Source organism: Eumetopias jubatus, unplaced genomic scaffold (assembly GCF_037043125.1).
Source record: "Eumetopias jubatus isolate StellerSeaLion01/CBP00866 unplaced genomic scaffold, mEumJub1_p1.0 scaffold_5, whole genome shotgun sequence".
Lineage (NCBI taxonomy): Eukaryota > Metazoa > Chordata > Mammalia > Carnivora > Otariidae > Eumetopias > Eumetopias jubatus.
This window is the reverse complement of record NW_028274811.1, coordinates 64390156-64417573: the sequence shown is the minus strand read 5'-3', so window position 1 is coordinate 64417573 and position 27418 is coordinate 64390156.

The window sequence follows — 27418 nt, the reverse complement described above, 5'->3', positions numbered from 1 at the left end:
CTGACAACCATAGAGTTAATTGAAAAAATGTGATTGCAGCTCACACTTTTTCTTCCTAGAAAGAGTGTGGTAAATACTCTGATTTTCTGTCTCGATGTTGAATCTTTATCTGCACTGGAATTATCTCAGATTATTTCTTTAAATCCGTTAAGTATTCTCAAATCATTTGTCTTTGAGTTATTTCAGGTTCAATAAATAAACACAGCTTCAGATTTTGGCCTCATTCTACCCCTGCTGATAATGAATGAATAGAACAGAGTATGATTTCACTTAACTATTTTACTTCAAATGGTAATGACAAATACAAACTTTTGTTAGCTCAGAGATGAGTGGAAGAAGGCTTTAAATGGGGGGTTTTCTACGAAAGACTGAGTCTCCTTCTCCAGCTTCCGAGTTTGGAAACAAATAATGAAATTTCCTTTTTTGTTCAAAGTTACCGGTTTCTCCTGGGTTATATTTGCATAGTTGTACTATCAGGTGAATTTCAGGAATAAGCCATTTTCTTTGAGAATGTCAATAGAGAGATAAGTAACTTTTCATGGTGAGATAGCTTCAGGACTCTCGACACAAATGGAAGTTTATGATTTGCTGCCGAGTACAGCATCCCGAATTAGTGACACCCACTGGCCAGATCTAGTTGTTGCAGATGTTTCCGTTTTTATTTCCTCTATTTTTTAAAAGCATGAAGAGACTACAGGCATTTTTTTTTCTTTTTTGGAGATTATTGCACTGTTCCTGATGACTGAAATCATTTGCACTTCAGCCTTAACTCTTGTAAAGATTTTGTGGAGATAGAGGAAGGCACTTGTTGTCCATGTCTTATTGCTCAATTATGAAGCACAGAAAAGGTTCCTTCATGGGTATCACAATAACAAAATGGGTTCATACCTAATAAATCAGGAAACGGACTCTTCTAGTGTTGGCAAAATTCATGCATAAATGAGAACTCACAGACTCATTTTTTTTCTTAGGGAATCTGAACTTTTCATTAACCAATTTTGAAAATGAGAAAATCTGCATTGGTACTAAAGCACTGATAGATGTATCGCTTAGTAAAATAAAGCTTAAATTAAGAATTATGTTCACTGAAGAATCCTATTAAGAAAGAAAAAATATCTAAAAAGATGAATTCACATCTCACTTTATTTAATTACAATAAACGATATCACAAGTACAGCCAGACTCTCCACATAAGAGCAATAATCTAAAATCTGAAATTCTGCTTTGCAGACTACCTAGGAGAAAAGTTCTGGAGTGGAATATAGTCATCTTTCAATGAGCTCTTTCCATGAACTCATATAAAGTCTTATTTATTACCATATTATTGCCTGTTTGGCCTGAAGCAACCTCTAAGAGAACAATTTCAGCTGATTTTTTTTTTTTCTATCATACGCCAAGAGATAAAGTCTCTTGTTTAGTAATGCAAATTACCAGAGTCCTGCAAGGTTTTTGGCCTGAACAAAATTAGGCTTAGCCTGAGATGAATTATAAGCTTGAAAATCTCCTGTTACAACTGACATCGTGACTCAGGAATCTTTATTGAAGTTATCAGTTTCTTCGCTGACATATCCTTCAATATTGTGATGTTAAGTTCAGCCTGCTGTACTGAGTATCAGCATTTTTCCCCATAGCCATTGTCAGGATCATGTTTATTTTTCATTTGTTTTTGACTGTCCCCTCCAATAAAATGTAAACTTAATGTGCTATTCATACCCAAATCGTGGCATTTGGCACAATGCCTGGCAGTGATATATTGAATAAAGAGTAAAAGATTGTTTGTTAAATATTAAGCCACAGTATTTTTCTTAATTTTTAACAGTTTCATTACACTAAGATTAACATCTATGTTTTGCTTTGAAAGACTGACTCCATACTGTATTTTTGACGCTATTCCTAGATCTTATATGTTTGTCAGAGTATTTACACTTGGGTTGTTTGGGCATTTTATGAGGGAGAGTTTGCACAGGCACTGCATGATAATGAGGCTACATGAGGAACCTAGGTTCTTCCTTATTTACTGAGACAGTACCTCCTTTTATATTGGTGAAAGCAGGTGAACTATTAGAAATGTTCATATTTCTTAGAGTTTGGAAGAACAGGAACTTGGGAGTTTTTCATTTACAGACTGAAGTTTTTATGTTCCACACAGATGAAAGCATAAATGACATGAATCAATGATGACAGGACATCCCCAACCCCTGGGAGAATCTCTCACGTGAGAAGAAATTTGCTCTGACTCTTGTGATACACCTGTATACTGGGTTGGCTCATGCATTCCACTTAATCTCAACTTTATCCTTGGGCCAGGATAGAGCATTAAAGAGCTTTGGAGTTGGAGAGAAGCGACCACTTACTGGAAGGTAGGACATGCGGAGAAGTGAATCCGAAGCGATATTCAGGAGGATAGATGGAGGGGGAGGGGGCCTCTGTCGGCCGCTTCTGGCAAGTGATAGAGCCGCTGAGCACAAAATCAGAACTTTGAGAAGTCGGCTCCGCTGAGGGACGTTGCGCCAGTGGCTAAGTGGGGGGTGGAACCCTCCCTGAGACAGTGGGGTCTCAGGACCCTCTGGGTCACAGAAAGACGGGGGGGTGCCTAGCTGCGGCAGAGCTCCCATATATCGGAGCGGGGAAGTCAGCTACAGTGATGCAGCCAAGGCTCGGGCTCTCAGCTCGGGGTTGCCATAAACCGTGATCCACGGCCCAGTCGGGCCACTGCTCCTCCAGCAGGGACCCAACAAGCAGCAGAGCTGGGGAGACTCCGCCTCCCCTCGGGAGGAGCTGAGCGGGAGCGCACCGCAGGGATCTGCTGAGTTTGGAGACTCCACACGGGGTCAGGTGCCAGAGATAGAAATGCTGGGTCACAGGCCGGGTGAGCACGGAGTTCCGCCAGAGACCAGGGAGACGGGAGTGACTGCTTTTCTCTGGGGGCGCACTGGGGAGCAGGGCCCCAAGTTCTCAGGTCCTCCGGGCGGAGATTGGGAGGCCACCATTTTCACCCTGGTCCTCCAAAGCTGTGCCGAGAGCTTGCAGGGAACAAAACCTCCCGAGAGCAAACCCGAGCAGCTTCCTTAGCCCGGACCGACAAGAGCGGGGCAATTCAGCCTCCGGCAAAGACATTTAAGAACCACGGCAACAGGCCCTCCCCCAGAAGATCAGCACGAACAGCCAGCAAGCCAAGACCAAGTTTACCGATCAACGAGAACGGGAGAACTCCAGCGCTAGGGGAATACTGCACATAGAATTCATGGCTTTTTTACCATGATTCATTAGTCTTTCAAAGTTAATTTTTTAACTATATTTTTTTTGAATTTTTCTTTTTCCCTTTTTCAACCAACATCTTATCAATCCCTTTTTTATAAAAACATTTTTTATTTTTCATTTTTAGAGTCATATTTTATCCCTTCATAGTAGTTACCCTTATTTTTGGCATATACATATAAGTTGTTCTCTCTTTAAAATTTTGAGATACAGTTTCTTCTAACAGATCAAAATATACCCCAAATCACTAGTGTATGGCTTTGTTCTAGTCTCCTGCCTGATCACATTCTCTCCCTTTAATTTTTCTTTCTTTTTCAAAAAATCTTCTTTCTTTTTTCAAACAACTTCTTATCTTATCAATTCCTTTTATAAAATCTTTTATAATTTTCCTCTTTACAGTCATCTTCCATCCCTTCATTGTATCAACCCTTATTTTGTACATTTAGGAGTCTTTCATCCTTTAAAATTTTAGGAGGCACTTTCTTCTAACAGACCAAAATACGCCCAAAATCTAGTGTGTGGCACTGATCTATGCACTAGGCTGATCATATTTGATCATATTCTGTTTTTTTTTGCTTTGTTCTGTTTTTGTTTGTTTTTATCTTTTTCTTTTTCTTTTCCTTTTCTTTTTCTTTTTTTTTTTTCTCGTTCTTTTTTCTTTCTTTCCCTTTCTTTTCCCCTGGCTTCAGGTCTTTTCTGATTTGTATAGAGTATATTTGCTGGGGACGTTGTTAACCTGTTAGCATTTTGTTCTCTCATTCATCTATTCTCCTCTGGACAAAATAACAAGACGAAAAAAATCACCTCAGCAAAAAGAACAAAGGGTAGTACCGTCTGCCAGGGACCTACTCAATATGGACATTAGTACGATGTCCGACCTAGAGTTCAGAATCATGACTTTAAAGATACTAGCTGGGCTTGAAAAAAGCGTGGAAGTTATTAGAGAAACCCTTTCTGGAGAAATAAAAGAACTAAAATCTAACCAAGTCGAAATCAAAAAGGCTATTAATGAGGTGCAATCAAAAATGGGGGCACTAACTGCTAGGATAAATGAGGCAGAAGAGAGAATCAGCAATAAGAAGACCAAATGATGGAAAATAAAGAGGCTGAAAAAAAAGAGAGAAACAACTACAGGATCACGAGGGCAGAATTCAAGAGATAAGCGATAAGGTAAGACGAAACAACATTAGAATAATTGGGATCCCAGAAGAAGAAGAAAGAGAGAGAGAGGCAGAAGGTATATTGGAGCAAATTATAGCAGAGAACTTCCCTAATGTGGTGAAAGAAACAGGCATCAAAATCCAGGAGGCACAGAGAACCCCTCTCAAAATCAATAAAAATAGGTCAACACCCCGACATCTAATAGTAAAACTTACGAGTCTCAGAGACAAAGAGAAAATCCTGAAAGCAGTTCGGGAGAAGAGATATGTAACCTACAATGGTAGAAACATTAGATTGGCAACACACCTATCCACAGAGACGTGGAAGGCCAGAAAGGACTGGCATGATATCTTCAGAGCACTAAACGAGAAAAATATGCAGCCAAGAATACTATATCCAGCTAGGCTCTCATTGAAAATAGAAGGAGAGATAAAAAGCTTCCAGAACAAACAAAAACTAAAAGAATTTGCAAACACGAAACCAGCCCTCCAAGAAATATTGAAAGGAGTCCTCTAAGCAAAGAGAGAGCCTAAAAGCAGCAAAGATCAGAAAGGAACACAGACAGCATACAGTTAACAGTTACCTTACAGGCAATACAATGGCACTAAATTCATACCTTTCAATAGTTACCCTGAATGTAAATGGGCTAAATGCCCCAATCAAAAGACACAGGCTATCTGATTGGATTAAAAAACAAGACCCATCAATATGCTGTCTGCAAGAGACTCATTTTAGACCCAAAGACACCCCCAGATTGAAAGTGAGGGGGTGGAAAACCATTTACCATGCTAATGGACACCAAAAGAAAGCTGGGGTGGCAATCCTTATATCAGACAAATTAGATTTTAAAACAAAGACTGAAATAAGAGATGAAGAAGGACACTATATCCTACTTAAAGGGTCTATCCAACAAGAAGATCTAACAATTGAAAATATCTATGCCCCTAACATGGGAGCAGCCAATTATATAAGGCAATTAATAACAAAATCAAAGAAACACATCGACAACAAAACAATAATAGTGGGGGACTTTAACACCCCCCTGACTGAAATGGACAGATCATCTAAGCAAAAGATCAACAAGGAAATAAAGACTTTAAATGACACACTGGACCAAATACACTTCACAGACATATTCAGAACATTCCATCCCAAGGCAATGGAATACACATTCTTCTCTAGTGCCCATGGAACATTCTCCAGAATAGATCACATCCTAGGTCACAAATCAGGTCTCAACTGGTACCAAAGGATTGGGATTATTCCCTGCATATTTTCAGACCACAATGCTTTGAAACTAGAACTCAATTACAAGAGGAAAGTCGGAAAGAACTCAAAGACATGGAGGCAAAAGAGCATCCTACTAAAGAATGAATGGGTCCACCAGGAAATTAAAGAAGAATTAAAAAAATTCATGGAAACCAATGAAAATGAAAACACAACTGTTCAAAATCTTTGGGATACAGCAAAGGCAGTCCTGAGAGGAAAGTATATAGCAATACAAACCTTTCTCAGGAAATAAGAAAGGTCTCAAATACACAACCTAACCCTACACCTAAAGGAGCTAGAGAAAAAACAGCAAATAAAGCCTAAACCCAGCAGGAGAAGAGAAATAATAAAGATCAGAGCAGCAATCAATGAAATAGAAACCAAAAGAACAGTACAGTAGATCAACGAGACTAGGAGCTGGGTCTTTGAAAGAATTAACAAGATTGATAAACCCCCACCCAGACTTATCAAAAAGAAAAGAGAAATGACCCAAATCAACAAAATCATGAATGAAAGAGGAGAGATCACAACCAACACCAGAGAAATACAATTATAAGAACATATTATGAGCAACTCTATGCCAGCAAATTCGATAACCTGGAAGAAATGGGTGCATTCCTAGAGATGTATCAACTACCACAATCAAACCAGGAAGAAATAGAAAATCTGAACAGACCTATAACCACTAAAGAAATTGAAGCAGTCATCAAAAATCTCCCAACAAACAAAAGCCCAGGGCCAGACGGCTTCCCAGGGGAATTCTATCAAACATTTAAAGAAGAATAATACCTATTCTCCTGAAACTGTTCCAAAAAGTAGAAATGGAAGGAAAACTTCCAAACTCATTTTATGAGACCACCATTACCTTGATCCCAAAACCAGACAAAGACCCCATCAAAAAGGAGAATTACAGACCAATATCCTTGATGAACATGAATGCAAAAATTCTCACCAATATACTAGCCAAAGGGATCCAACTGTACATTAAAAGGATTATTCACCATGACCAAGTGGGATTTATCCCTGGGCAGCAAGGTTCGTTCAACATCCGCAAATCAATCAACGTGATACAATACATTAACAAAAGAAAGAACAAGAATCATATGATCCTCGCAATAGATGCAGAAAAAGCATTTGACAAAGTACAGCATCCTTTCTTGATCAAAACTCTTCAGAGTATAGGGATAGAGGGTACATACCTCAATATCCTAAAAGCCATCTATGAAAAACCTACAGCGAATATCATTCTCAATGGGGAAAAGCTGAGAGCTTTCCCCCTAAGGTCAGGAACGCAGCAGGGATGTCCACTATCACCACTGCTCTTCAACATAGTATTAGAAGTCCTAGCCACAGCAATCAGACAACAAAAAGAAATCAAAGGCATCCAAATCGGCAAAGAGGAAGTCAAACTCTCACTCTTTGCAGATGATATGATACTGTATGTGGAAAACCCAAAAGACTCCACCCCAAAACTGCTAGAACTCATACAGGAATTCAGTAAAGTAACAGGATATAAAATCAATGCACAGAAATCAGTGGCATTCCTAAACACCAACAACAAGACAGAAGAGAGACAAATCAAGGAGTCGATCCGATTTACCATTGCACCCAAAACCATAAGATACCTAGGAATAAATCTAACCAAAGAGGCAAAGGATCTGTACTGAGAAAACCATAAAATAGTCATGAAAGAAATTGAGGAAGACACAAAGAAATGGAAAAACGTTCCATGCTCATGGATTGGAAGAAAAAACATTGTGAAGATGTCAATGCTACCTAGAGCAATCTACACATTCAATGCAATCCCCATCAAAATACCATCCACCTTTTTCAAAGAAATGGAACAAATAATCCTAAAATTTGTATGGAACCAGAAGAGACCCCGAATATCCAGAGGAATATTGAAAAAAGAAAAGCAAAGCTGGCGGCATCACAGTTCCGGCCTTCCAGCTCTATTACAAAGCTGTCATCATCAAGACAGTATGGTACTGGCACAAAAACAGACATATAGATCAATGGAACAGAATCGAGAGCCCAGAAATCGACCCTCAACTCTATGGTCAACTCATCTTTGACAAAGCAGGAAAGAATGTCCAATGGAAAAAAGACAGTCTCTTCAAGAAATGGTGTTGGGAAAATTGGACAGCCACATGCAGAAGAATGAAACTGGACCATTTCCTTACATCACACACAAAAATAGACTCCAAATGGTTGAAAGACCTAAACGTGAGACAGGAGTCCATCAAAATCCTAAAGGAGAACACAGGTAGCAACCTCTTCGACCTCAGCTACAGCAACTTCTTCCTAGAAACATCGCCAAAGGCAAGGGAAGCAAGGGCAAAAATGAACTATTGGGATTTCATCAAGATAAAAATCTTTTGCACAGCAAAAGAAACAGTCCTCAAAACCAAAAGACAACCAACAGGATGGAAGAAAATATTTGCAAATGATGTATCAGATAAAGGGCTAGTATCCAAAATCTATAAAGAACTTCTCAAACTCAATACCCGAAGAACAAATAATCCTATCAAGAATTGGGCAGAAGACATGAACAGACATTTTTCCAAAGAAGACATCCAAATGGCCAACAGACACATGAAAAAGTGCTCAACATCGCTCAGCATCAGGGAAATCCAAATCAAAACCTCAATGAGATACTACTTCATACCAGTCAGAATGGCTAAAATTAACAAGTCAGGAAATGACAGATGTTGGCGGGGATGCGGAGAAAGGGGAACCCTCCTACACTGTTGGTGGGAATGCAAGCCGGTGCAACCACTCTGGAAAACAGTGTGGAGGCTCCTCAAAGAGTTGAAAATAGAGCTACCATACGATCCAGCAATTGCACTACTGGGTATTTACCCCAAAGATTCAAATGTAGGGATCCGAAGGGGTACGTGTACCCCAATGTTTATAGCAGCAACGTCCACAATAGCCAAACTGTGGAAAGAGCCAAGATGTCCATCGACAGATGAATGGATAAAGAAGCGGTGGTATATATACACAATGGAATATTATGCAGCCATCAAAAGGAATGAGATCTTGCCATTTGCAAGACGTGGATGGAACTGGAGGTTGTTATGCTAAGTGAAATAAGTCAATCAGAGAAAGACATGTATAATATGACCTCACTGATATGAGGAATTCTTAATCTCAGGAAACAAACTGAGGGTTGCTGGAGTGGGGGTGGGGTGGGAGGGATGGGATGGCTGGGTGATAGACATTGGGGACGGTATGTGCTATGGTGAGCACTGTCAAGTGTGGAAGACTGTTGAATCACAGATCTGTACCTCTGAAACAATTAATACATTATATGTTAAGAAAAAAAAAAGATAGCAGGAGGGGAAGAATGAAGGGGGGGAAACTGGAGGGGGAGACGAACCATGAGAGAGGATGGACTATGGAAAACAAACTGAGGGTTCTAGAGGGGAGGGGGGTGGGGGGATGGGTTAGCCTGGTGATGGGTATTAAAGAGGGCACGTTCTGTGTGGCACACTGGGTGTTATGCACAAACAATGAATCATGGAACACTACATCAAAAACTAATGATGTAATGTATGGTGATTAACATAACAATAAAAAAGTATAAAAAAAAGCTTTGGATTTGGATTGTACCATTCGGGTTTTTCATCTAATTGCTTTTGTGAAATTGAGTTCTGGTTTTAGGCTACCAGCCGACACTAAAGGGCATGGAAAATAATAAATACTATAAACTTGTAATTATTTTTACAGTGGAGATGCTGTTGAGACCATGCTGCAGTGTATCTTTTATTTTATTTTTATTTTATTATATTAATCACCATATACTAGTGTTCCATGATTCACTGTTTGTGTATAACACCCAGTGCTCCATGCAGAACGTGCCCTCCTTAATATCCATCACCAGGCTAACCCACCCCCCCCAGAACCCTCAGTTTGTTTCTCAGAGTCCATAGTTTCTCATGGTTCATCTCCCCCTGTGATTTCCCCCCCTTCATTCTTCCCTTCCTGCTATCTTCTTCTTCTTCTTCTTCTTTTTTTTTTAGCATATAACGTATTATAGGTTTCAGAGGTACAGATCTGTGATTCAACAGTCTTACACAATTCACAGCGCTCACCATAGCACATACCCTCCCCAGTGTCTATCACCCAGCCACCCCATCCCTCCCACCCCCCACCACACCAGCAATCCTCAGTTTGTTTCCTGAGATTAAGAATTCCTCATAACAGTGAGATCATATGATACATGTCTTACAGTGCCTTTTTAAAGACGACTCTGAGGAGAAACTTTTCTCAGCTGTTTTAGAGAATGTTCATCCTTAATAGTTATTTGCTTTTTTCTCTTTGGGTTTAGAATTTGGCAGCTGACTGCCTTTTCCTCTTTTCAATTAGGATATTGCGAATCATTCAGTTTTCTGTCTTTAGTTGATGGATATTGGGAATCATTCAGTTGTCTGCCTTTCTTTATTTGGCATTCAGGAAGCTCAGAATCAAATTTGGCCCTTCATGCTAACTGTATACAGTAGATATATGCATTCTAGGTTTGCTAGGTTGGCCCAGGCTCTATTATCTTCCTACCTTGTTCTTGACTCTCTCACCTATTAATTTCATTCTTTTTTACCATCTTTATTTTCCTAAGCCATCTCAAATCCTTTGCTGCCAGAGAGATGTGTCTGAGTCTCCTCATGGCATTCTTTCTTGACAATGTTCAATTTTTTTGTTTATGAGACAAAGTCTAAATAACTTTATAGCCTATAAGACTCCCCAAACTGGTCATCTGAGTCTACCTCATCCTCCCCTTTCATTCCAGGACCCTCTGTTCCAAGACGATCCATTTAGTTTCTCTAGCAAACCATGCTGTTCCATGCCTCTGTACCTTACTTCCTATCTCTGTGCTATCTTAGATACTATATCATTTCTTTTCATCTTCTTAGCTCGCATCCCCCCATCAAGTAACATTGGCACATCTCTTTTGTTCTACTATATGTTTTATAAATCTCTATCTTAAAATTAAAGCAGATACTTCGATATATTTCTTTCACCAAATCTATCTCTGTCACTAGACAATATAAACTCTTTGAAGGCAGAAGTTTGGTTTTTAAAATGAAATTTTGCATATTTCCTGGCATATTATGCATATTTGATATGTTTGTCATATGAATAATAGGTGGATGAGGTAACATATGAATGTGTTATTGAATACTACAGAGTCCACTGTAAGCATTACAGTTCAAAAATGGGGCCAGATAGTGGGTACCTGATTGCCCATGCTGTGTTTGTTCTTTCAGTCTCTGGACCTATACTATATGAAAAAAAATGATGATAAAAATAATGGAATACTGTGGTCATATACTGAGACAACGAATTTATCTAGAAAGTTTTCAAATTTAAAATGTTAAAGTACAGACATTATATTTGTGAATATATACATGAAGGAGTATTCAATTTTCATAAATATGCCAAAATTTATGTAAATATAGATAGAATCCACCTGTTGCTATGGTTGTTTTGATTTCCTGGGAGCTCACCACCATCATATTTATTTTTTCTTTAATTTGCAATAATAATTAGGAATGATGCTTTAACTCATATGTTACTGAATAAAACTTTAGGGTCGTGAAACCCAAATTAAGTACGTTGGGTCAAGTCATTGTTTCAGTAGAAAGAAATGAAACATGTAAAATAGACCTCAAGTTTTCATTCTGTGGGCCGTCAATTTCTAGTCAATGATTCTGCTTTCCCAAAGCTTTCTAGGACTTCCATTTTCAGAAACAAGTAGATGAGACCATGAATAGGAGTTTTTCAGTCAGTTTTTATTTTAAAAGCATTTCAGAAAGACTTTGGAATGAAACTTAGTATTACTACATGCTGAAATACAATGAACTTTTATTATTTGACTATATATTTGCGTTCTATTAAGGGTGATTTTTCTTAAGACTTATTTTGTTTGTTTTAGAGAGTACGAGTGCTTGTACACACAGGGAGCGGCAGAGGGAGAAGGAGAAGGAGAGGCAGACTACCCGCTGAGTGTGGAGCCCAGTGCAGAGCTAGATCCCAGGACCCTGAGATCATGACCTGAGTTGAAATCAGGAGTCAGAGGCCTAACCGACTGAACCACCCAGGCACCCCATACATGATTTTTTGAAAACTTTAAATGTATGTAGCCTTTCAGACTCCTTCAGTTTAACTGACACTTAGTAGATGACCCTTAAACTCTTTAATCATGGGTTATGAGATTATATAATCTTACATATTGTTACATATTGAAGGGATTTTATGACCCACTTTAGTTTAACCCCTTTCATTAATACTGATTTAACTAAGGCCCAGATAATTTAAGCAACTGGCCAAAACTTTGACAGGATTTATGATTTTGGGGGAAGAAAAAGTAAATTCCTAGCCATGGATAAATGCTTTACTTTTGTTCAGATAGTAGTATATTAATAAAACTGCATTCCACATGTAAATCACAGATATATTGAATGTGTAATTAGGACCACAGAGATAAGAGTGCTTTCTTACTGATACAGAATTTCCATTTTACAGCCTTGGCAATTCACATTAATTCATGAAAGGTATATATGTAGTGACTGGCTTAGTTTTGTCAGGTTTAAAATTGTTTATAACTTCTTCTTAATTGTCCTTTGAAAATTGTGAATTCTAGGAAATGTGATTGAAAATGTCAGTAATTATTAAGAATACACACATTGAAACATTACTTAGGGTAATAGATTAAGAAGCATAATGAAGGAACTTAATAGACTAGCAGATCAAGTCCTATATAAGGCACTTGAAACTGGGAAGCAATTATATAGATTAGCTTCCCAATATTAGTGATGATATTATATTTCCAAGTATATTTTTTTCCTATTCCTTAGACCTGCTAGGGCTATTGCAATTATGTTACAGAATGTAACAAATGTGAAAATCATAAAGTTTTAAATTTTGTGTTAAAGGATACCATTTTAGAAAGAAGCAAGATCTGTAGATGACAATATCTTATATGTAGAAAATCCTAAAGATTTGATGAAATACTACTAATAAATTCAATAAAGTTGCAGGCTATAAAAGTACACAAAAATTAGTTGTATTTCTATGCACTAAAAATGAACAGTCTCAACAGAAAATTAGGAAAACCCATCTATAATAACATGAAAAAGAATAAGGTACTGAGGAATAAATGTAACCAAGGATATGAAAGACTTGTGCACTGAAAACTAAAACTGCTGAAAGAAACTAAAGAAGATACCAGTGAATGGAAAGACAACCCATGTACATAGATTGGGATATTTAGTATAGATAGGATATCAATATTACCCAAAGTGATCTACAGATTTAACTTCATTTCTATTAAACTCCCAATGTCATTTTTTGTAGAAATACAAAAATTCATCTTAAAATACATATGGAATCTCAAGAGACCAGAATAGCCAAAACAATTGTTAAAAAAAAAAAAAAAGGTTGAAAGACTCACACTTCTTATTTCAAAACTTATACTACAAAACTATAGTAATCAAAACAGTATGGTACTGGTATAAAGACAGACAAATAGACTATAAGAATATAATAGCCCAGAAATAAACCCACACATATATGGTCAAATGATTTTCAAGGATGCCATTATCACTCAATAGGAAAAGGACTGTCTTTTCATAAAATGGTGCTGGGGAAATTGGATCTTCACATTCAAAAGACTGAAGTTGGACTCTTACCATATACAAAAATTATCTCAAATCAAGATCTAAATGTAAGACCTAAAACTATAAAACTCCTAGAAGAAATTACAGAGAAAAATCTTTATGACATTGGAATTGGCAACAATTTCTTGGAAATGACACCAAAATCACCAGCAACAACAGCAAAAATAGACAAATGGGACTATATCAAACTTGAAATTGTGCTTAAAAACACAATAGAGTAATAGACAAGCTATGGAATCAGACAAAATATTTGCGAATCATATATCTGAAACGCAGTTAATATCCAGAATGTATAAAGAACTTCTATAACTCAACAAGAAAATTAATTAACTTGATTAAAAAATGGCCAAAGGACTTGAATAGAAATTTCTCCAAAGACAATATACAAATGGCCCACAAGCATATGAAAAAGATATTCAACATCACTAATGATCAGAAAAATTTAAATCAAAACCACAATGCAATCCCTCATACCTGTTAGGATGGCTACTATCAACAAAACAACAAACAAAAAAATAGTAAAGTGTTGACAAGGACATGGAGAAATTGAAGACTTGAGTACTATTAGTGAGGTTATAAAATGGTATAACTGCTATGGAAAATACTGTGGAGTTTCTTCAAAAAATTTGAATGAGAACTACCATATGACCCAGTAATCCTACTTCTGGATATATATACAAAAGCATTTTTGAAAGCTGCATCTTGATGAGATATCTGCATTCCCATGTTTATAGAGAACTGTTTACAATTGCTGAAAGGTGGAAACAACCCAAATGTCCGTTGATGAGGGAGTAACCAAAATGGTACATACACACAATAGAATGTTATTCAGCCTTAAAAAGAGAAATTTTGTCACATGACACAAAGTGGATAAATCTTGAGATGACATGCTAAGTGAGATAAACCAGTGACAAAAAACATATAAGATTCCACTTATGTGAACTTTGTTTCTAAAGTAATGAAATTTATAGAAATAGAAAGTGCTTCTACAGTGGTTACTAGAGGTTAAAGGGAGGGGGAAAGAAAGGAGTTGTTTCCTGGGTATAGAGTTTGATTTATAAGATAAAGAAATTCTGGAGCTTTGTTTCACAACAATGTAAATACACTTAACATTCCTGAATTTTACACCTAAAAATGATTAAGATGGTAAATTTCATGTTACATGCTTTTACCTAAATTTTATAATTAAATTCTCTACATGTTTCTCCCTTGATTCAAAATCATTACGTTATCTTTAAATATCCAATAATTAAAATGAAAATAAAACTTTGCTCTCTGTATAGAGACATAATAATGTGAAAACATATGGTACAAAGTTCAACATCTGAAGGAAGCTCAGATAGGGAAGAAATAGCTGCATAGTAAATTTTACATTTCATCTATGGGAGTTCCAAAATTCTTATACTATGTTTAGTTGCTTAGAAAAATCCCTGAACCAGTTCTTAGCCTTAACACTTACATATAAAATAAGGATGACTAATAATCTGGAAATAAGATGAAACTATATATAAAGCCATATGAAAGCATAGAGAAGTAGTTTAATTTTACACACATGCACACAATTTTAGAATATATCAGCATCAAGTACAGAAAATAAAAATGTAAATGAAAAAGGGAGCAAATTGGTTGAAAACTAGACAGTATCAAATTTCTGAAGGATAAAATCTTTTAAGTTTTGATCTGGATTCCTGTATAGTTAATATACAGTGTTATGTTAGTTTTAGGTGTACAATATAATGTATACCTATAAATGTACATCTATACATTGCTCAGTGCTCATCATTACAAGTGTACTCTTTAATTCCTATCACCTATTTGACAATTCCCCCCACCCACTTTCCCTCTGGTAACCATCAGTTTGTTTTCTGTAGTTAAGAGTCTGTTTCTTTGTTTATTTCTCTCTTTTCCACCCCTTTTTTTGTTTTGTTTTTTAAATTCCACATGTGAGTGAAATCCTATTGTATTCTCTGATTTATTTCACTTAGCATAATAATCTCTAGCTCCATCGATGTCAATGCAAATGGCAAGTTTCATTCTTTTCTGTGGCTGAATAATATTCCATTGTATACACATATCACTTCTTTATCCATTCATCTATCATTGGACACTTGGGCTGCTATCATAATTTGGCTATTGTAAATAATGCTTCAGTAAACATAGGGGTACATATATCTTTTCAATTGAGAGTTTGTTGTATTCTTCGGCTAAGTATTGAGTAGCATGATGACTTATCTTTCTAATTGAGAGTTTGTTGTATTCTTCGGCTAAGTATTGAGTAGCAGGATGACTGGATGGTAGAGTAGTTCTATTTTTAATTTTTTGAGAAACATCCAAACTGTTTTTCAAAGTGGCTGCACCAGTTTGCATTCCTACCAACAGTGCATGAGGAGGGTTCCTTTTTCTCCACATCCTTGCAAACACTTGTTTCTTGTATTTTTTTATTTTAGCCATTCTGACAGGTGTGCAGTGATACAGTAGTTTTGATTTGCATTTCACTGTGTTGAGTGATGTTGAGCATCTTTTCATGTGTCTGTTTACCTTCTGTATGGCTTCTTTGGAGAAATGTCTGTTAATGTCTTCTGCCCATTTTTTAATTGGATTGTTTCTTGAGTGTTGACTTTTACAAGTTCTTTATATATTTTGGATACTATCCCTTTATCAGATATGTCATTTGTGAATATTTTCTCCCTTTCAGTAGGTTGTCGTTTAGGTTTTTTGATTGTTTCCTTTGCTGTGCAGGAGCTTTTTATCTTCATGAAGTCCCAATAATTCATTTTGCTTTTGTATCCCTTGCCTGCAGAAACATGTCTAGTAAGAAGTTGCTATGGCCCATATCAAAGAGGTTGCTGCCTATGCTCTCTTCTGGGATTTTTATGGTTTCCTGTTTCACATTTAGGTTTTTAATCCATTTTGAGTTTATTTTTGTGTACGGTGAAGGAAGGTGGGCCAGTTTCATTCTTTTGCATGTAGCTATCCTATTTTCCCAACACCATTTGTTGAAAACTATCTTTTTCCCATTGCATGTTCTTGCCTCTTTTGTGGCAGATAATTGACCATACATAATCATTTGTTTGTTTCTGAGGTCTCTGTTTTGTTCTTTTAATCTGTGTTTATTTTTGTGCCAGTACCATATTGTTTTGGTTACTACAGCTTTGTAATAGAACTTGAAATCTGGAATTGTGATACCTCCAGCTTTCATATTCTTTTTCAAGATTGTTTAGGCTAATCGGGGTCTTTTGTGGTTCCACACAAATTGTGGGATTGTTTGTTGTAATTAGGTGAAAATGCTGTTGATATTTTGGTAGGGATTACATTAAGTCTTTCGATTGCTTTGGTTAGTATGGACATTTTAACGATATTCTTCTAATCCATGAGCATGGAATGGCTTTCCATTTGTTTGTGTGATCTTTAATTTCCTTGATCAATGTTTTATAGTTTTCAGAATACAGATCTTACACTTCCTTGGTTAGGTTTATTCCTAGTCATCTTATTATTTTTGGTATAATTATAAATGGGATTGCTTTCTTAACTTCTCTTTCTGTTGCTTCATTATTGCTGTATAAAAATGCAATGGATTGTTGCATTGATTTTGTATCCTGTGACATTACTGAATTCATGTATTAGTTCTAGTCATTTCTTGGTGGAGTCTTTAGGGTTTCCTTTTTATTGTATAATGTCATCTGCAAGTAGTGACAGTTTTACTTCTTCCTAACCAATTTGGATGTCTTCTTTACCTTTTTCTTATCTGATTGCTATGGCTGGGAATTCTAGTACTATGCTGAATAAAAGTGGCAAGAGTGGACATCCTTGTCTTCTTCCTAATCTTAGGGTAAAACTCTGTTTTTCACCGTTGAGTATGATGTTATCTATGGGTATTCATATATGGTCTTTATTATGTTGAGGTATGTTTTCTCTAAACCTGCTTCATTGAGTGTTTTTATCTATTGAAATGATCACATGGGTTTTACTCTCTTATTGATATGATGTAGCACAGTGATTGATTCATGAATATTGAACCACACTTACATCCCAGGAATAAATCCCCCTTGATCGTGGTGAATGATTTTTTTTTTAAACTATTGTTGGATTCAGTTTGCTAATATTTTGTTGAGGATTGTTGCATCTGTGTTCATCAGAGAGATTGGCCTGTAGAGTTCATTTGTTCTCTCTCTCTCTCCCTCTTTTATTTTATTATTATTATTATTATTATTATTATTATTATTACTTTTTGGTAGTGTCTGTTTCTGGTTTTGGTATCAGTAATTCAGGCCTTGTAGAATGAATTTGGAAGTTTTTCTTCTATTTTTTGCAAGAGTTTGAGAAGAATAAGTATTAACTCCTGTTTATATGTTTGGTAGAATTAACCTGTGAAACCATCTGGTCCTGTACTTTTGTTTGTTGAGAGTTTTTTGATTACTGAATCCATTTCATTGCTGGTTATTAGCCAGTTCTAATTTTCTATTCCCGATTCCATTTTGGGAGGTAATATGCTTCTAGGAATGTATCCATTTCTTCTAGGTTGTCCAGTTTGTTGGCATATAAGTTTTCATAATATTCTTATAACCCTTTGAATTTCTATGCTGTTATTTGTCTCATTTCTGATTTTGTTTTGAGTCCTCTTTTTTGTTGTTGTTGGCTCTGGATAAGTGTTTATCAATTTCGTTGAACTTTTCAAAGAACCAGCTTCTGGTTTCATTGATCTGTTCTATTTTTTTAGTTTCTACTTCATTTCTTTCTTTTTTTTTTTTTTAAAGATTTTATTTATTTATTTGTCAGAGAGAAAGAGAGCACAAGCAGGGGTAGCGGCAGGCAGAGGGAGAAGCAGGCTCCCCGCTGAGCAAGGACCAACTTAAGACGCTTAACCAACTGAGCCACCCAGGTGTCCCTGTTTCACTTATTTCTGCGCAAACTTTTAACATTTCCTTCCATCTCCTGGTTCTGGTTTTGTTTGTTGTTCTTTTTCTAGCTCCTTTAGGTGTACAGTTAGGTTGTTTGAAATTTTTCTTGTTTTCTTGAGGTATGCCTGTATTGTTGTAATCCTCCCTCTTAAAATGGCTTTTGAGACACACCAAAGATTTTGGACCATTTTGTTTTCATTTTCATTTATCTACATATATATCTTTTTACTCACTTTTTGATTTCATGGTTGACCCATTCATTGTTTAGTAACATGTTATTTAATCTCCATGTATTTGTTCTTCCCAGATTTTTTCTGGGGGATGATTTCTAGTTTCATAATGTTGTGGTCAGAAAAGATGTATGGAATGACTTCAAAAGACTTGTTTTGTGGCTTAATATGCAGTCTACTCTGGAGTGTGTTCTGTGTGCCCTTGAAAAGAATATGTATTCTGCTGTTTTAGGATGGAATGTTCTGAATGTATCTATTAAGTCCATCTGGTCCAGTGTGTCATTCAAAACCACTGTTTCCTTTTTGATTTTCTGTTTGAGGGGTCTGTCCATTAATGTAGGTGGGGTGTTAAAGTACTCTACTATTGATTATTTCCTTTATGTTTGTCAATAATTGTTTCACATGTTGGGTGCATAAATATATACAATTGTTTTATATTCTTCTTGGATTGTCTCCAAATGATTATATGGTGTTTTTGGTTTTGTTTTGTTTTGTTTGGCTCTTGTTACAGTGTTTAAAGTCTATTTTGTCTGATACAGGTATTGCTACTCTGGCTTTCTTTTCACATGTTGTTTGTCCATCCCTTCAATTTCAGTCTGCATGTGTCTTTAGGCCTGAAATGAATTATTTTTTAAGATTTTATTTATTTATTTGAGAGAGAGAAAGAGAGAGCACACCAAGGGAGAGTGAGAGGGAGAAGCAGACTCCCCACTGAGCAGAGAGCCTGAGGTGGGACTTGATCCCAGGACCCTGAGATCATGACTTGAGCTGAAGGTAGACACTTAACCAACTGAGCCACCCAGGCACCCCATGAAATGAATATCTTGTAGGCAACATATAGATGAGCCTTTTTTGTTTGTTTGTTTGTTTTGTTTTTGTTTTTTTTTAAAGATTTTATTTATTCATTTGACAGAGAGAGACACAGCGAGAGAGGGAACACAAAAGGGGGAGTGGGAGAGGGAGAAGCAGGCTTCCCACGCAGCAGGGAGCCCGATGTGGGGCTCGATCCCAGGACCCTGGGATCATGACCTGAGCCGAAGGCAGACGCTTAACAACTGAGCCACCCAGGCACCCCTGGGCCTTGCTTTTTTACCATTCTGTCACCCTGTGTGTTTTGATTGGAGCACTTCGTCCATTTACATTAAAAATAATTATTGATGTGTATTTATTTTATTGCCATTTTGTTACTTGTTTTATGGTCGTCTTTGTAAATTCTTCTCTGTTCCTTTCTTCCCTTGCTCTCGACTTACATGATAAGTTGGCTTTCTTTAGTGATATACTTGGATTCCTTTCTCTTTATTTTTTGCATATCTATTACTTTTTTTTGATTTGTGATTACCATTTGGTTCGTACACAACCTTTTCTGTATGTAGCAATCTATATTAAGTTAATGGTCATTTAAGGTGGAACCCATTCTTTACTCCTCTCCTCCCCATATTTTAGGTGTATTGTGTCATACTTCACATCCTTTTATTTTGTTAGTCCCTTGTCTGATATTTACAGATACACTTACTTGCACTGCTTTTGTGCTTCCTACTTTCCTTACTCTTACTTATGGTCTTTATTTCCACTTAGAGTCCCCTTTCATTATTTTGCGTAGGGCTGGTTTAGTTGTCATGACTCCCTTAGTTTTGTTTGTCTGGGCAACTCTTTACCCTTCCTTCTATTCTGAATGGTAGCTTTCTGATTAGAGTATTCTTGGTTGCAGATTTTTTTCCTTTCAGCAATTTGAATATATAATATCACTTCCTTTTGGCATGTAAAACTTATGCTGAAAAATCAGTTTATAGCCTTATGGGGTTTCCCTTGTATGTAACTGCTTTCTTTTCTCTTGCTGCTTTTAAAGTTCTCTTTATCATTACTTTTTACCATCTTAATTAGTTTGTGTCTTGGTGTGGACCTCCTTGGTTTGATTTATTGGGGCATCTTTGTGACTCCTGGATCTGGATTTCTATTTCTTTCCTTAAAATCAGGAAGTTTTCAGCTATTACCCCTCAAATAAATTTTCTCCCCCTTCCCCTTTTTTTCTTCTCCTTCTGAGATCCATATAATGCAAGTGTTACTATTCTTGATGGTGTTCCCGAGTTCTCTAAGTCTTTTCTCAATTTGTGTGTGTGTGTGTGTGTGTGTGTATTTTTTTTTTTAACTCTCACCCAACTTGACTGCTTTCTATTACTCTGTCCTCCAGGTTGCTGATTCATTCTTCTGCTTTTTCTAGTCTATTATTTATTTCATCTAGTGTACTTTTATTTCATTTATTTTGTTCTTTGTCTCTAATTGATTCTTTTTAATCTCATTGATTAAGGTCTTACTGATGTCATCCACTCTCTTCTCAAGTCCATTGAATATCTTTAGGATCATTACTTTAAATTCTCCATGAGGCATATTACTTCTCTCCATTTCATTTAGGTCTCTTGCTGTGATTTTGTCCTATTCTCTCATTTGGGATATGTTTTTCTGTCTCCTCATTTTGTCTAACTCTCTGTGTTTCTGTGTGTTAGGAAAGACAACTATATCTCCTGCACTTGAAAATAATGGCCTTATGAAGAAGAGGGCCTGTAGTTCCCTGCTGTGAAGTGTTCCCTGTTCATCTGAACCTGGAGCTCAGGAGCATCTCCTATGTGTGAATCATGTGCCCTGCTATTGTGGCTGAGTCACTTTTTCCTTCAGTCCAATTTTCTGCAATAACTCTTTGCTTGTTGTCAGCAGTGATTGGTCCCTGTGGTGTTAGTAGGCCTGTCTAAGGGTGCCTTGGGCTTGAGTCAGACCAGGTGTTTGCCAGAGATGGAGTGGCACCAAACAGCAGGACACTTTCCCTGTGTTGTCCCCTGAGAAGCTTTCATTGGTGGGTGGGACCTGCAACCAGACCAGCTGTCTGCCTCCAGCCCACTGCTAGGTCTTTGTCTGACTATTGTAGGTAGTTATCTTTCCCTCTCTCTGGGGGTAGGAACCACTTTGGAGTAGTAATGGCCACTGTAGGGGCTGCTTGCCTATGCCATGCCTGTGGCACCACCCTGTATGGGCTCTGATCAAGAGCATGTTGGAGAGGGTAGATCTGCTGAAGCACGGTGGGGATGGAGTGTGTGTGGGATGAGTGCAGTGGTGCTAGCAAGTTGGAGGGAACTGAGGTGGGCTGTCCAGAGGAGTGGGTTAGTGGAAGACACAGTGGGGCCGAGTGGGTTGCGGTGCTAGCAAGTTAGGTAGTGAGTCTGCAGGTGGCCCTGCATTTATGCTGGGGGATTGGAGAGGGAAATGGTGCCTGCCAGTTCCTTTATTTCTGGGGTTTCCCAGAAATTTCTGTTCCTCTGGGATAGGCTCTGAGATTAGTAAATAATTTTACCTCTTGTATGTCTCAGGCCCCTTACTTAGCTGCTGCTTCTGTGCTGTATTTCTGAGGGCTCTTTGTTGTGTTGTCTCTTTAAGGGGGGGGGGGCTCAGTTTCCTCTTGGCCCCTTAGCTCTCCTGGAGCCCAGCTTGCTGATTTTTTAAAATTCCAGGTTTTAAGTCCTGCTGGTGGTAAGAACTCACAAAATGTGGCCCCTCTGATTTTCAAAGCCAAATGTTATGGGGATTCATCTTCCCCATGCTGGGTCCCCAGTGTGGGGATACTGTTTCTCTCCCCTCTCCATGCCCGTGATATCTTTTCTCCTGCAGATAGTACCATGATTCCCTTGAGTTCCTGACCACATGTCCTCCCTTCCTACCCTCTTTGTTGTTATGCCTCTTCTCTACATTTAGTTGTGGAGTTTATCCTGCCAATCATTGGATCGTTTTCTGGGTTATTTACACTCATGTGAGTGTTATCTAATTGTATGCATGGGATGAGGTGAGCCGAGGATTCCCTCTACTCTGCCATCCTCCCAAGAAGTCTCCAAAGAATAAAATCTTTATAAACTTCTATTTCAAACTTGAAATTTTATGTGTTTTCGGCTTCCCCAGAGATATATAGAAATTTATTATTAAAAACAGTTTGTCAATTTTTGAATAATTCTTTGCATTAATTTTCTTCCTGAGAAGGGTTTTATTTTGGAACCAAGAACTCTGAAAACAATATAGATCATGAAAGAGCTCCTACCTTTCTAATGCTCTTGGCAAGAATCAAAGCTCCTTTAACAGCGCTTAGAACCTCCTCCTCACACATACTTCCAGCCATCTAAAAAAATAATAATAATTCCATTTACAAATAGATTTAATGCAAATTATGTGCCATAAAACATGTTTTAATGAAAGTGAAATTCCTGATGGTCCATAATGGAGATCATTGCTCCTGAGAAAATCTTTCATATTTTAGTTTTCCAATGTGAGTCCTCTGCTAGATGACTTGATTGATACTAATTTTTATCAATAAATTGAATTGTGTCACATTAATCCAGTTTTCACGTGTTGTCCATTTATTTTCTGTAGAAAAAAAAAGTTAACTTTTAAACTGAAAGGAAGTCCAAACCACATTTTTGCTAATCTTTGATTTCTCTTGAAGTGTATCCTCAGGACTCTGCTGCTTCGAAAGCAGTGTAGAGAAATTAAGTGGTATTATAAGAAGGTAAACTTGGACACCTGAATAAAGGTTGCAAAAGAGCTCCCACTTCCCAGAGCTTTTTCTTTCCCAGATTCTCAGAATGCAAATTGGAAGAATGCAAACTTTGCTTCTTGGTTAATCAGTTATTCCCTCAAGAAACATTTAAAGCAATACTTTACCTCCATTATCAAGTCTTTAGAAAGGACTAAAAATTCCCAAGCCTTCAGATAATAAGCCACAGGCCACTTAAAGGTACTACAGAGAGTAAGAAGTTTGGCATTAGAATATTTAGTCACAGATGGTAAATGGAATTTCCACTGTCTGTTGCATCCCAGATACAGAGATTAAATCTCTCTCTCACATTTGTCTCCACATCTTTTAAACTGTTTTTTGTTCTATAAAGTTTATTTTGTTCTGCAGCATTTTAAGTTTGAGCTTCTGAAGAGGTTGGTACTTTCTCATTTTCCGGGGAGGAAAAGTGATAGATTGCCTTTGTAAATGAAGACTCATGCTGTTATTGTCTACGGTTCGTAGTAGTCATGTTAGATTAAACAGCATTCTGTTGTGGGCTCCTTATTAATTATGATGCTTCCTGCTGCCATGCTGATTCTTTTTTTTTCTGATGGCTTCACTGTGGAGAAGCACAGCTTCTTTCAAAGAAGCCCATCACAATGCAAGCAGCTCATTAACTTCAGCCTTCCTCCCAGTTTCCTGTGACAAGCTGAAGAACCTTTCCTAACTAACTTTAGAGAGAGATAATAAAGTTTTATTTCCCTTTCACAGCATTTCAAGGGCAGTTTATCATGTTCTTTTCTTCCAGACAGAATTTTGAACAGAAGCAGAGAGACTCAGAACTTTACTTTTTAATCTCTGAATGTCACAAAATTGGAAGTTCCTATAAATGACACTTCCTTAGATTTAGTAGTTACCTTATCTTATTAAAAAAAAAAGTGGGCATATCTTTGTATGCATTTGCTTCAGAGAATAATGAACTGAAATGGAAATCCTGTGACTGTCTTTCCAGATTCAAGTTCTATGGCTATTTTTCGGTAGTTTTTGTTTTTTGTTTGCTAGCAAGCAGAAGAGTACTTGCCTACTATGGAACCCTTCAAATATGAATACTCCTTAGGTCTCTTAAATTCTAAAATCCCACCATTATGTATTCTTTCCTTTGGTGTGTTTCTCCACACATTTTCTAACACTGTAAATTCTTTAGAAAGGATACATACCTGAGTGAATCCTTTATGCAGTCTGAATCGGCTATGTTACGCTATAATAACATATAACCCCCAAAAATCTGAGTGGTCAAATACCATAAAAAATTGTGTTTCTCTCATGCTACAAGTGCAATGTGAGTTGGCATTATATTTGCTCAAGGATGAAGGTTCATGGAAATTCCATTTCCTTACATGTCTCCATGATTGCTGGAGCAGGAAAAGGGAAGACATTGGATTAAAAACTAGCTTTCACAATTCCTCAGAAAGGTGGCATATGCAGTCAGCCAAAGTGAGTCCCATGACCATGCCTAACTTCAAGATGGTAAGAAAGTACAGTCCTACTCAGAAAGAGAAGGAATAGAATATTCATGAACATCCCCAGTGATCCACAGCACTCTGTTGTAAATTAGTTTCTTATACCACGTCCTAGCTGACAGCCACTTGGGTTAAAGAATAGGAATTTGTAAGTGAGGGGTAAAAGAAAAATAGGCTTTTAGAGTATAAAAGACAAACCTAACAGACACAGAAGAAATGTGAGGCTAGGCACCTATGCCAGTGACAGGAGGGGTTATGCGGAATCAGTATCTCACCTCACCAGCCTTTGGGGTTCTTCACTAAAAATGGTAATTATTAGGTAAATAATTTTCTGAATAATAGAACTGCAGCAAAATGAACACAATCAATTAGTACATAATAAATGATACATGGCTTTTTAAATCATAACTTTCTTAAGTGAAAACATTAAATTGTTGATGATAAAATGGTTAGGAACTATGGACCTACAGTAGAAGACTTAAAAGGGAACAAGGGCTGTGTCTCCAGTTGCTAAGTTACAGCCGACTGTATTTGTTCTAGAGCCTAAAAAGAGCATGGGAACTAAAAGGCCTAAGTTTGAGTCCTTGTCTGACCACTTACTTGCTGAGTAATTATGAGCAAGTAGCTATTGCTTTTGCCTACTTAGCGTTCATGTCTCCTTTTGCTGATAGTGTCTTAATCCCCCTCCCCCACCTCCTGGATGACTATAAACATTCATTCAGTCCATGTGGTTCCATTGGGCTTCCATCTCTTTTCTGGGATAATAGATTTCTCAACATAGCCTTTCCCTATGGTCACAGTGATTGTTTCAGAAAGTGGTGCATGTTCAACATTTTCCATTGGAGACTTTTTTTAACCCATAGGAAAGAAAAACTCATATTTATCTGACGGCTGCTGAACGGATATGATACAAATCTAAAGTGGTCAGCTACCATATTGCCCAAAAAAGGGGAAACCCTGTCTGAGAAAGGAAACAATGCAGGAAAAACTCTAAATGGAATTGGGGGGGTGGGGAGAGAGGTTATGAATAACAGACTAAAGTAATTGTTTGAGTCCTATGTGATTTGACTTTGACCTTTTAATTATAGGACACAATTCATGTCCTTCTCATTGAACTATTTGGAGTTGCAGTCTTTAAAACATGAAACATCCTGACAAACCTTCCTGAGTATGTTTCTGTGTGTATAAAATGAAGCATTGCTGTAATAATATGTGGATTTCCCTAAAATAACTACAAATCCTTAAAACTTATATATGAAGTATGTTTGTGGAAGATTATAAATCCAGTTTGTGGAAATGTTGGGTTTTAGCTGCCTGTAGTACACGTTAGCAGAAATAAACATTTAAGTTGGATATACTTGTCGAGAGCCCAGGAAATACATACGGGAGGGAGATACAGATTTGGGAGTGAGTCATCAACATAGAAGTGGTAATCAAAGCCAAGGTGATATATAAAAGTGCCCTGTCAGAATGTATGTATACTAAAATGAGAAGAAGGGAATACTGTATATTTTAAGTTTGATAGAGCATAAACAGCAGAGGGGCCTGGGGGAGAGGGACCTTTTTTTCTGAGGTTGGCAAGAGAATACATTGGCCAGTTTATGTAGGGTCTGGACCTGAAGCAAGTTATTAAGGAACTTAGATTTATCACTTAGGCCAATAAATGGAGGTTGAAGAAAGGTTTCAAGCAAGAGACAGAATAGCACTTCTACTTTTATTAAGATCACTCTTGTGGAAGAAGAGAGAGTATAAGTCGAAGTGAATGATGTCAGATACTAATCAATTATTCTAATTATTTAAGCAAAAGATAATGAGGACTTAAATTAAGGCAATAGTGGTAGGAATTAAGATGAGGATATGGTTGGAAAGAGATTTAGGAGAGAATCTTACATGATTAAAGGTGTTTGAGGGCTGAGGGTGAGAAATAATTTCAGTATAAGGATTTTTACTAGAGTAATTGAAAGAATAGTGACAATTCAATTAAGAGAGGCAATACAAAATGAAGAATAAAGTTGGAGCAAATTTTAGTTTTGCATAGGATGGTACTAAGATATAAAACCAAGAGAAGAATTTGGAGTTGATTTGCCCACAAATAGGTATTAAGACCTGTGACATAAGTTTTTGTTGTTGTTATAAATCTAAGAGGTGATATAGTATGACAAAAGGATGAACTCTGAGGCTGCAGCCCTACAAAGGCCAGGGCTCTGAGAAGACTTAAGAATGAAAGAACCTAACAGTAGAAGGAGAAACAGAAGACTTTGGATGCCCCCTAACACAAAGAGAATATTAAGCCTGAGATAATGGCTGCTGGACCACCATATATGCTGGAAAAAAAAAAATGGGGAAGAACTTGAGAAACAAAGTGTTCACTAATAAGATAGTTCTACTCTGAAGACCTCAATAATCATTCTCAAGTGCAATTTATTACTGTTTACACAAATTTCTTTAGTTTTAATCAATTCTGCCTGGCAATAAGAAAGGACTGTATGTTTCCTCTTGAAACCCCTTTCTTCTATTCCTGTTTAAATGTCCCATTCTCTGGGCTCTTAAAATAACCCTCTGTGTACACTTTCTTCACACTTAAAACTCTCCATTTTAATTACTGATTATATTATTTTACTTTACTAAAAACTGTAAGGTTCTTGAGGATAGGATTTCTTTTCTTTCTTTATTCATACCACTAACTACCTGGCCTGGCTCAGAAGAATGTTTATTGAATGTGTCTCCCTAATACCTACCATTCCTTTTTCTAAGTGTGGTTTCTCTTAATGTACCAATTAGAAGTCTTAATTTTCCTGTTTCTCCTACATGGTTGCCCTCTTATGTTTGCCATGTCTTAAGTCAGCCCCATCACTAATGACAGCCACTGGTCTTC